This window comes from Lycorma delicatula, chromosome 4, assembly GCF_047948215.1.
Source record: "Lycorma delicatula isolate Av1 chromosome 4, ASM4794821v1, whole genome shotgun sequence".
Taxonomy (NCBI): Eukaryota; Metazoa; Arthropoda; class Insecta; order Hemiptera; family Fulgoridae; genus Lycorma; species Lycorma delicatula.
In genome coordinates, this window is record NC_134458.1 from 135,433,492 (window position 1) to 135,446,014 (window position 12,523).

General features: G+C 28.1%; 1 protein-coding gene across 3 annotated transcripts in view; it reads right to left on the reverse strand.

Annotated features, from left to right (window-relative positions):
• Positions 1-9,964, reverse strand: part of arm (armadillo) — an 82,365-nt gene extending 72,401 nt beyond the window's left edge. The window contains exon 1 of one of the 3 annotated variants that reach the window (XM_075364226.1): positions 9,705-9,960. The gene's annotated coding sequence lies outside the window, so the exon portion shown is untranslated. Of the gene's footprint in view, positions 1-9,704 lie in introns of all 3 variants that reach the window. The other 2 variants (XM_075364228.1, XM_075364227.1) reach the window with 2 other exon arrangements.
• Positions 9,965-12,523: the final 2,559 nt, after the last annotated feature.

A 12,523-nucleotide genomic window follows, 5' to 3' on the forward strand; every position in this document is an offset into this window, starting at 1 on the left:
CAAATTAAAAATCAAATTAATATAACAAAGGGATATTAGTTTTCAGAATAAGACACTAATGACAACTGAATATTCTCAGGAAATATGATTGATATCCTCACATTACAATTGACAATGCAATATCCAAAGTAATAAAAATTGAGATTAATTAATAACCAGAATTTCTATGATATAAATTTATGGTTAATATTAGTTAAGTACTATTTGATATAAAAATTTTAAAAATGTTTAATTATATTCTTTCTAAAATTATTATTATTATGTTCATCTACAAGAAATTGATATTTTAAAGTGGTATGATGATGAAATTTAGTTGTGGTGTCTAGTTATGATTATCAAACAAATAAAATTCCACAGGCATATGAATCAACTATGAGATAATTTAAAAAGTATTTATTCAATGATACAAGAAATTCTATCTTAAAACAAGTGTTACACTTTTATTTAAATAATATATAAATACTCCCACCTTTATTAAATAGTTTTAATAAATAGCTGAACCATTTGAAAAAATATATATATATTTGCTCTTGTTCAATTTGTACATTATTAGAACTCAAAATAATTATCAATACAGACTTCTAAAGTGTGAATTATTTTGAAGTAATGTTTTATATTTAATGTATTTACCTTAACATTATTTCATGTCTGTATTTAAATAATTTATATGAACTATTTTTTATCATATCTATTTTTACTGTATAATTAGTTTTTATATTTATAATTTATCTTATAACGACGTGTGATCTATATAACATATCCCCCAATCAGAATAAAAGATTTATTTATTTTCACTGGTTGCAGAGAAGACTAGCGACAACAATGCTACAATACACTTAAGATATCGTTCAGACTTAAAGCATTAATTGGTTATAATTTTAACCATTGAATTATTGAAAAAACAATGGTTTTGTAAATTTTGAAATAACAAATCTAATATTTTAGCAGCCATTATTATCATTTTACAAATCTGGTTTCATATATTTGTACAGAAGTTACAAAATAGGTTGGTATTTATACAAACGTATACCTGTTTTTAAAATCTGAATCATTTATAAGAGAATGCAACTAAAGTCATCACTATAGCTGTAGCTATAGGTACAGGCTATATCACTTGATAATAGTAATTACCAAGCCACAACTTATATTTACACCCATATTTTTAGATAATAGAAATAAAATAACTGTTAACAAAAAAAACATTTTTTCACTGGTAATGAAAGAATTATAATAATAAATTCCCTGGTAGGCCATTACAAATAATATCTTAAATATGTTAGTAGATGTAAAAGCTTACGTGTGGTAATTTTTCTACCATTTCTATGTAAAAAAATCTTTTTCCAGTGCTCCCTTCTGCCTTTTACATTTGAATATAATTTAATCAAATTACATTTACACCAATTTTGCAAGCAGGATTAAAGTATTTCTATTTTTGTATCTTATTTCATGCATATTTCTATTTTTGTATCTTATTTCATGTATACTCATTTAAAATTCTACCTATAATAGCTGTTTAACCTGTTCTTTTAAAGTTACCTGTATGATGCTTCAATTCTGACTTATGCTTACCATAAGTTTTATCTGTCAAATACTAAATTCCATCATTTAAAAAAAAAATTTTTTATTTGGTCCGAGTGTGTGTGTATTAATAAAATGCACATATTTTTAATTCATTGACCTAAAGTTTATTGTGTCATGAATCATTTATAAATGACTATCAATTGCAAGAGTTTTAAAAACAGCAATAATTACCGGTTGGAGATCTTGAAATATGCATCTTATTTTAACAACACAATAGGGCAGGAAAAAACAATGAAATCTCAGCTGTATACTCTGAATAGAAAGAGGATTTCAAGATGTGTAAATATAAATCAACAGGTAAAAAGAATTATGTACATTTCCTTGATGAATTAATTATAAAATACGGCACTAATATGCCTTTGAGATGCAGGTTGCCACATGATAGTAGATATCAGAAAAAATGTCATACTAAATGATTCAGTATCTTTAACAGTTTAACAGCAGATATTAACTACGCACTAATTTAAAATGTGGCAAGTGCAGATTTACAGGTATAAATAAAAAAATACAAGTATAAATACAAATGCTATGTTATGATCTATTATGGCCTACAACAATTTTTTTTAAACAAATTTTGGACAACACACCAGGTAAACTCAAGAACTTCATGTTTTGTATAAATATTTTTAAACTCCAAACTTATACACAGAGTAAATGTACTTGAGTTAATTTTTCAAATGTAATGTTTTTTTATAAACATATCTGTTAGGTGAACATACTCATATCATTGCTTGCTTTAGTAAAGCAAGTATTATATGAATATGAACTTTACTGTATATTTCTATCCTAAGTAAAATGATTAGTTTTAAGTTCAAATAGTCCTACATTAGTAGAATGATTAGTCAGACTGCAATCTGTAGATGCCTTACATCACAGAGTGTATAACATTTTGCAAACTGAGTAATATGAATTAAGATAGCAATGACTAAATAACGTTAAATAAACTGGCTTCTGTACATCAGTAACAATAGTGAATGCAGTTTAACTGCATGCTGTTGGTGTTTGTTAATAGCTATGATCATACTAGTCAATGTCACTCAATACTTAAAAAACAATTAAACTTATAGCAAAATTATGGAACTATGGCACATTTTAATCAGTTTCACAGCTTCACATATATGTAGTATATAGTATTTACTCAGATGAATCAAAGCTATTTAACTGATTACTAAACAAATGCAAATAAAATAAATGAAAGTAGTAACTGTGCTAAAATTAATAGATGAATTATTTTCTCTTATACAGAACTGTGGTCTCATCTTTTATTTACAAAAAATAATAATAATGACACATTCAATTATTAAATTGCTGCTACAGAATTAAATACTTCTAAGTTTTTAAAGTTTTGATAACCTAAACCAACTCAGAGATATTTTTAAGTTCAAATAAATTATGATTAAGCTGGCAACAATAAATTTCTTGGTAGTTATAATGACATAAATAACTATAAATTATTGTACATTTTGAACTTTTTGTTTACAGCTTAAGTTATATACACTGGTGAATTATTTACATCTGTTTGTTTTCAAAAGATCCTTATATTTATTTATTATTTATCTCTATAAATCAAACTGATTTTGTCTGAAATATCAAATTGTATTATTCAGCTTTAAAATATATTAATCGAATGTCATTATCCCTACATATATTTATGTATGACTGAAATGGACTGTCAGATCAATGTTGCCCATTAATATGAATCGTATATGACTATATTTGGAAAATTTAAAATTATAACTTATTTATGTTAACAATATATTTTTTGTGCAAAAAGTATAAACTAGTAATTTTTTTTTCCTAAAAAAAAAAAAAAACAACTTTATCCACTTTTATCAAACCATACAGAATAATTTTCAAACAGAACACAATATTCTTATATATAAAAAGGTGACATTATATTTGTTACCATTTTTAATTAATTAGACCCATTTAAAAGATTTTCCCCACTTTAAAGATTAATTAAAATTAAAGAATTTTTCCATTTTTTTAAACAGAATTAATATTACTCCGTCAAAATGAACATTTAAACAATACTAAATAAAAACAAAAATACAACATAACCCATAAAAAAAGGCACTTGAAAGTGGTAGTTTAATCTGGTCTCATTTGAAATACTCTTTAATAAATTAATTTATTAAACTCATAAAAACTGAATTCAAACCGAGACTATGCAAATTTGTCTCACTTATAGGACAAATATTTTATGTTTTCCCACACCAGAAGCCATTTCAATTTTTTAGTATTAAAAAATGAAAATAATTATCTTTCATACCATTTCTTGTAAACAAATTTTCACTTACTGCTTTTATTTTCAGGATCTTTTTTTCACTAGCGTGTTCAACTGTTTCATAAGATGACTAAATCCATGACTAACCCTCTCCCGGTTATTATTTCAACTATCTACATGGTGGTAACTTACCTTATTAATTTGAACAAACTTCAATTTTATACTGATCTTTTTACACTCACATACTGTTTACTTTATTATATCTATCGCTACAGCAATAAAATTTGGTTTATACTTACAAAAACTACCATTAATTAATATAAAAAAACTAAAACTAAGAAAAAATTCAACTTTGTTTTATTGGGACCAACACCTCTTTCTTGATGATACTCAAGGAAACATCCAACTCTACATAACGGGGATTACACTGTTTACAATTGAATGAAGACCTAATATTCCTCTTCCTGACTGACTTTTTATCTTTTTAGAGCTACAAAGTACACAATTCTGAACATATTTTTCAATTCTTATGAGCTGGTGGATGATTTTGGGGATTTTATTGCAGACTTAGTTTACAAACTACTTTCTTTCTTATAGTAAAACTCATCACCACCTAAAGCAATAAAAAAAAAAAAACTAACTCATTAAAATCTTGTGGTAAATCATGATTAGGGCCATAGTCATGCACAAATAAATTAGGATGTGTAAAATTATATGCATTTATCCAGTCAACAGCTTGACATAACCTATTATCACCTGCGGCCCCCCTATCATCTAAATTTTTGTCATTATCGCTAGAATCAATGTAGTCAGAAACATTACAAAAACTAACAGAAGAATCACCATCACTTAACACTATACCTTCAATATCACTTTCAAAAACAAAATCGGCACTCGCAAAAGCCATTTTCATGTACAATGTAAATCAACAACGAAGTTTCAAAACAAAACACAACTGTTCACGTCCAAATCAGACGGTTAAAAACATTGTAGTGTGTTAAAAATTAAAAACAATAGTACTGTGAATAGTATTTATTATAAAGGTTAAGTTCATAAAAATAAAACTAGATAGCAACAATTGTTCTGTATAGCTGTCATGTGACTTCGTGTGCTTTGACCAGGCGGCTGGCACAAGATGCCATACGATTTTGTGCATCATGACCGGAAGACTGTTAAATGTTTATTTTAAAATGTAGAAAGCCATTCCAATTCTTTAGGCTATATCAATAAGAACCGGTATTATAATTGAGGAAATTACTTTTTTGTTAACAATATTTAATATTTTCATTGTAATATAAGTACAGCATAGGATGTTAAATATGCAAAACGGTCAGAAAACTAACCGCCACAGCTACTTCAGAATGTATTCATACGTCTGTAAGTCAACTATTTCAGTACCGCAGTGAATTTCATTCTTCAAATCTAGCATGTCTGCGAGTTATTGTACACATTACTCTTCAAATAACCCTACAAAAACTAATCTCAAGTATTAGATCACATGACCTTGTTGGCCAGTTCTGATCTCCAAAAAGCAAGATTACAAGATCTGGAAAATTGATCTACAATAATTGGATGGTTTCACGTATTGTGTGGCAGGTCACACCATCCTATTGGAACCATACATCTTCCAATTCTGGCAAAAAAAAAGATTCTTGAGCATAACATGATAGCAAACAACATATACTGTAACAGTAATACCAGTGTTGTCATTTTTGAAGAAATAGTTAGCAATCACTGCTCTAGCCCAAATTGTGCACCATATTGTCAATTAGTAGATGCATGGAATGTGTGTGAACTACCATTGGGTTTTCACTGCCCTCAAATTCAACAATTATGTTTATTCATGAAACCATTAGGGTGGAAATGGGCCTTATCACTAAAATTTCCTGTTAAATTCATCTTCCACTTGCGTATGTTCCAACACCCAACTCACGAAGTTTCTTCATGAGTTGGGTGTTGGTAAATTTGTTAGATGGTCTCTAGGAAACAGATCTTGTAACAATTGAATTTTGTATGCATGAAGATCTTTAGTAGAAAATTCGTTGTAGCCTATGAAATGTTTAATTTATTGTAGTATTCGATGACATATTTATATTTTAGGATTAACTTTTACATTCTCACTCACTGCAGCAATGTTTTGCATAGACCGAATGAACTTTGATGCAAATGTGGTATATCACCATTGAGGGAATACACATGCTCTAATTTTTTAATCAACTCTTCAATAGTTGACCAAAATGGGCCATGGTGTTTATCAAAATGGGTAAGTAATTTTCTCGTTGGTTTCCACCAAACATTAAACATTTTTGTAATGGGTTTTTACAATGAATAAACACTGCTCTAATGTGTAACATGCCTTATAATAACCTCCAAGTCTAATTAAGACAAATATCAAATATGATATGATCGCTTAGAATTTTTAGTTTGAAAATGGCACAATTTAAAATTCTGGTTCTTATTGAAGCATTTTCATTTTAAAATAAACTTTTAAACGATTAAAAATGAATATATTCATTTGATAAATCAGTACATAAAATATTTTATTAATCATTTACCTGTAACAAATACTATTTTGATAAATGATTTTTAGAAGTAACAACTTAAAAGAGTAATAATATGTTACTGTAATATAATATGATGGCATTTATTATGATTGTAAAACGAAGTTTATGATAGCACATAACTAATAATACATTTTTTTTAAAATCATCATTTTGATGTTTCAAAAACATAAATTATCAAAAAAGATTTTTTTTTAAGTATTAGGAACTCTTAAAAGATATTCTACAACATAGTTTTGATGATCAATTAAATAAGGTTAATAAAACTATTAATGAATAATTTTGATAGTACTTTTCGGCTTATTTTTTTCAAAATTACTCCAAACAATTTTACCAAAATTACAAAAGTTGTACAAATTTGTTTAATAAAATGTCTACTCTAAAATCTATAATATATTTATTAATATTAATACTAGTTTATGCACACATAAACTTATATGTACTTATGTTATTACTTTTCTAAGATATTACTCAGCCCAGCTCAAAGGTATTTTTATTTGTGAATAGTTGTCCAGTAAGCACTTCACACATTAACGAACTTCACTTGTTTATTTATTTACTGGCACTATTTAACATACAGCTGGGAAGTTAGCATAAAGGTAATCACAGCTAGCCAGATATGGGAACTACAAATACTACCACTATACATTCGCAGGATGAGTTTATCCACCTCTCTCCACAGTTCAAAAGTCTATATTGAGTTTTTGATTACACTAGTATACAAAATTTTGTCCCAGACCACATAGAAGTGGTTTCTACACGAATTTTTTCCCCTTGAATTCAAAAATATTATCACCCTTTTTTCAAGCTATACCCTGTTCAGTGTTATAAATGTTATGGTGTTACGCATTTATAACACATAAACGAATAAAAAAATTGTATTCATTAAGCACTTAAAAATGATTAGTTTGTTATGAAACATCTACAATGGCATTATAATAATTAAGTCATAACTGTTGGATGATGCATTTCTAAAATGAGTCGAAGATGGCTTTCTCCACTCCATATAAAGCTGGAGTTTATGAAAAACTTTCTGAAAGCAATGAATCGAAATGGGCGTGGATTCGCTTTCTAAAAAAAAAAGTTTCCCAAGATCAGTGAAGCAAATCTCAAAGAAGGAATCTTTGTAGGACATCAAATTAAACATTTATTTAAAAATGACAACTTCAATAGAACGTTAAATGAGATGGAGAAAGCTGCATGGAAGTCTTTTAAGAGTACTTGCCAGAGCTTCTTCGGAAACCGTAAATCTGAAAATTACAAAGAAACAGTGGATGACCTTTTAAAATCGTATAAAATCATGGGACGCAACATGAAATTGAAAATTCACTTCTTGGACTTGCACTTTGATTTCTTCTCACCAAATCCAGGAGCAATCAGAGATGAAAATTGTGAACAGTTCCATCAGGATATTTCAGATATGAAAGTGGTACCAGGGCAACTGGGGTCTGAAAATGCTAGCTAACTATTTCTGGACCCTAAAGAGAGATGTTCATGACGCAAAATATAACAGAAAATAAAACATTACTACTTTTGAGGTAAGAATATATTATACTGCATTTTAATTATGTAATGTTGTAAAATTAAAATAGTTATCTCAAAAAATTCCTATGTCATATGACTAATTCTGAAAAGATATTTGAATTCTGCGCGAAAAATGCTATTAGTTTACCCATTTCATTCTGAGACAAAAAATAAATCAAATTTTGTATACCAGTTTCTTACCGCTGGTTATAAATTGTAGATCAATTATCTGAAAAATAGTCTTAAGTTTCAACTGAACTTCTTGATTTAGTCATCATTGTTCAAATAACAAAAGACAAAACTAAATTTCACCATCATTATATCAAACAATCTCTTAAACTAATTTTTAAAAATTAAGTTTGAAATAGCTTACTTCTTAGATAATTAATAAATTTCAATTGACAATCTTTAAGTATTTAAAAAAAGAAAAATTGTATTAAAATAATACAACATAAATACTTTTAACAGGTATTTATTTATTTTTATTGTATCTATAATAAATCTCTCTCTTACTTCAACAGCAAATTCAAGATTTACAACTTCACTGAACAAACACATACATGCAAGCTACAAAATCACATAATCTCAGTAAAATAACACAATTGTCATTTAAAATTCAGCACTAAGTAATGGAAATGGCAGTAACACGTTTCTAAAAAAAAAATAAACTGTAGTAGTATGAAAATTTCATTAAACATGAATTTTATTTCAATTTAAACAAATTTTGCAATGTTAATCAGAACTACTGACTATTCTTAAACAAAAATAGGATGTTAACCATTTATTTTAGTATCTTAGTCTCCAATTTTTAAAATAAATTCTATTGTAAACAGGGTCTATTTTTTAATACCAATGTATAATAACCCAATAATGAAGAGATCAGTATTTTAAAAAAAATATTTAATGATTCATAGTTTTAATTACTATACATTAAATTAAACTTTACACAATATGACTTTATAAATTATATAGGTTAGATAATTTCAATGCCATTGAGAGGATTGGTATATCACATAATTTTAATTGCTAACTTCCACATTAAATCCAAGATATGGCTCAACGTTATTCACTACTCAGAAAATAATATTCACAACTCAAAAAATAGTTTCAATTACATTTCAATTTGCATCACTACAAAAAAAAAACAGCCTTTACAGTATATCAAAGCACAAAACAAAATATTTTTAAACAGATGATTATTAACAGTCATAATCATAACACAACAAAATCAAAAAATACTCGCAAAATAAACAAAATTTCTAGCTTTTTCATCACACTTTCCAATATAATTCAAAATGAATCCAAATTAAGTCTATTAAACTCATTTGCCAAAAATTACTTTAATCTGAGAGTAAATTAGTTTAATTAAATTACTAAATCGAATACCTAAATATATTAAAACTAACATTCGAACTAAGTTTTAATTAATTAACATTTCCTAGCCACAATGAACAATCCAACAAAAACAAATAAAAAACACGCCAGGGCACCGATTGCAGAGAACACAGAACATCAATACATTTCAATCACCATAAACAAAGATCGGCATCTTTTAAATCATATAAGAACAGTGTAAAAACCACTAGAATAATATAACAGAACAACTTAGAAATTTACTGCAGTAGGAAAAAACATGGCTAGATCAAAATAATTAATAGAAACTATTAGTTATCTGACATTTCAATACAACAGAATCTGGGATCACTACACCACACCCATGTAAATATTCCAAAAATATACAATTTATCAAGTAATTTTGTAATATAAACTTTAACAGACAATATAAATGCATTACAGAACTATTTACTTACCACACTAAGTGGGGAAAAACAACGAATTGTTCACAAAACTGCTAATAATAATTACTTATAACTGAAACCAATGAATCACAGACCACAGTGCACTTGTCTGTAATGGCGTATTCCAATAAGTTTAGTGATTCATAATGTCTACTACAATTAGGGTAACAACGAAAAGTAGTTCCACAAATTACTGAAAGGAAACTGTGTAATTATAACATAAAATCTACAAATAAGTAATTATATAACGACAGAAATCAATAAAGAAGTTTAATTATACGAATAAAAGAAAAGATTTTTTAATAAATACACAAACCATAAAAATAAACTATAAAACACAATTGTATGTATAAATGACAGTTCAAATTGCAACCACAAGAGAACAGCACAGTAAAGGAATAAAGATTCAAAAGGAAATAGAGCTGCCGTATTATGCTGTTCTCTACCATCACTTCTTAGAACTATTTGTATGTACAATACTTACCTACTTCATAGTTTTTTTTAAAGGAAAAATACAAAAACACTTGTCCAGTCAATACAGAATGATTCCAAATTGCACGCCAAACTCTCAAGAGATGATTCTACAGCCAAAAAAAAAATTCATATAAACTTAGGTCAAAAAACGGTTCGTTAACGAGTTTCAGCTCAAAACTTTTAGCCCTGTTTTCTGCTTCTCTGCGAAAGGAAAACCATTCTAAAATTCTTGGGGTACAAATCTAGGGGTAAATTTGGCGCTTACTTTATGGGGTTAGATCTAAAAATTTCAATATAAGATGTATCAGACCTCTATCTTACTTAGGTTTTAAGAAAAACGATTTGTCGAAAATACACATATTTAGGTTTGGAATAAAATAACTTTTTTTAATTTACAAATAAATAAATAAAAATGTAAAGTTAAATTTGTACAGAATTTAATTATGAGGAAATTGATATAAATAACGTCTATTAAAATTAAACGCAAATTTGAGAAGTTCGACTTTAATAAAAAACAAAATAAACTTGATCGGAGAAGTGATACGACAAATAAAAAAATTTTCATCAATATTTAAACAACATAATGCAAATGAAAACAAACGGAAAACTTATCTATCAATAACAGAAGAAATGAATAAAATATAAATTTAAAAACGACATACTTTTTGGTTTTTTCTAAAGATCATAAAATATCAAATTGGTTACTTGATAAAGCTGCAAACATTTCTACAAAGTAGTTGCTCAATGTGGCCGCCATTCTATTCAATGCATAGTTCAGCTTGGCAAATCCATGCTAGCACGTCTTATAGCATCATTATTACACGTAATAATAGCTCCAGCTTCTATTATGTGATGTTTGAATTCTTCTTGTGCGCCAATTTGAACAGAATAGAGTAACGATTTCATCCAAACCCAAAGGAAAATGTCTTTTGGCGTGAGATAGGGAGATCGAGGTGGCCATTTTACTGCTCTGTTTCAACCAATCCATTGCTTACTAAATGTGTTATTTAAATGATTAATCACATCTCGGCAGTACTGAGCAGGTACATCATCATTGGAAAACCACATCTGCATTCTATCTGCAAGTGGAATATCTTCCAAGAGTTCCATCAGATTTGTTTACAAAAAATGCAAGTACTGGTCTTCACTGAGCTTTGGCGGTAAGAAAAAAGGTCCTATGAGATTATCATCAAGAAGACTACACCACACACCAAATGAAAAAAAGCATTGGAAATGATTTATAGCAGTCTCATACTAAAGACAGTTACTTTTATATGGCTTTGAATACTAGATTGTGGGTACCGGTTTTCTTTGGTGGTTAATTAACCACACATCTCAGGAATGGTTAACCTTAGACTGTAGAAGTCTACACTTTATTTACATTCATACATATCATCCTTATTCATCCTCTGAAGTAATACCTTACGGAGGCTAAACAGAAAAGAAAGAGTCTCATGGGGATTTCTTCTGCCCAAGTGTGAGTGTTTCGATAATTTACAATGCCATTTCTTGTGAAACAGGATTCATCAGTAATTAGAATATTACTTAGGAAATCACAATGATGTTCACATTTTCTAATTAACCATCAACAGAATTTCATCTGTTTTTCAAAATCAGGTGGTAATAACTCTTATACACATGTTCTATGGAATGGGTAAAATTGTTGATCCTGTAATGTGAAAACTCTTGCTTCACTAAATCAGTATATTTGCACCTACACAAAAGACATGTTCAATGAGAAAAATTTATTCTCTACTGAAAGAACCATTATATTTTTCACAACTGCTAATTCCGATAAATGAAACAACACGAAACAAAATGAAGCATGTTCAATCACAACTGATGTCTTGGTTTATCACTGAGTAATGTCCAATGAACCCACAGGCAACCAACCTAACCTTAACGCCGAAAGAACAAAATGCACTATGTAATTTTAAAGCATATTGCACAGTGACTTTCCAAACACATTGTAGAATATGAAGATTGTTAATATTGGTGGATTGGTGATTTGCAATTTAAATCAGTTAGCAAACTAGCCTATGTTACTGTGTAGTTCATGCATGTAGATACATGTTTCTTGAATGCTTGTTTGAAGCTGAGTACTTTGAATCCAATGCAGGATGTTGTACAAACACAGCAGTTTAGTTTGCATATTCATAAGTGTTTGGTTATTGTATTTTTTGTGGAATTGTTTGTTTTGTTTTTTCTGTAGACTACATTTATCTACCTTTTTTAAATTTGTGAGCTATTTTCCCTGTTGTCGTTTATGTATTGTTTTTATCTTTATTTTTTATTTTGTCTAAAAGTGAGCCTGTAATTCAATATTGATTGTTGTATTATCCATTTGTATGAGCAAG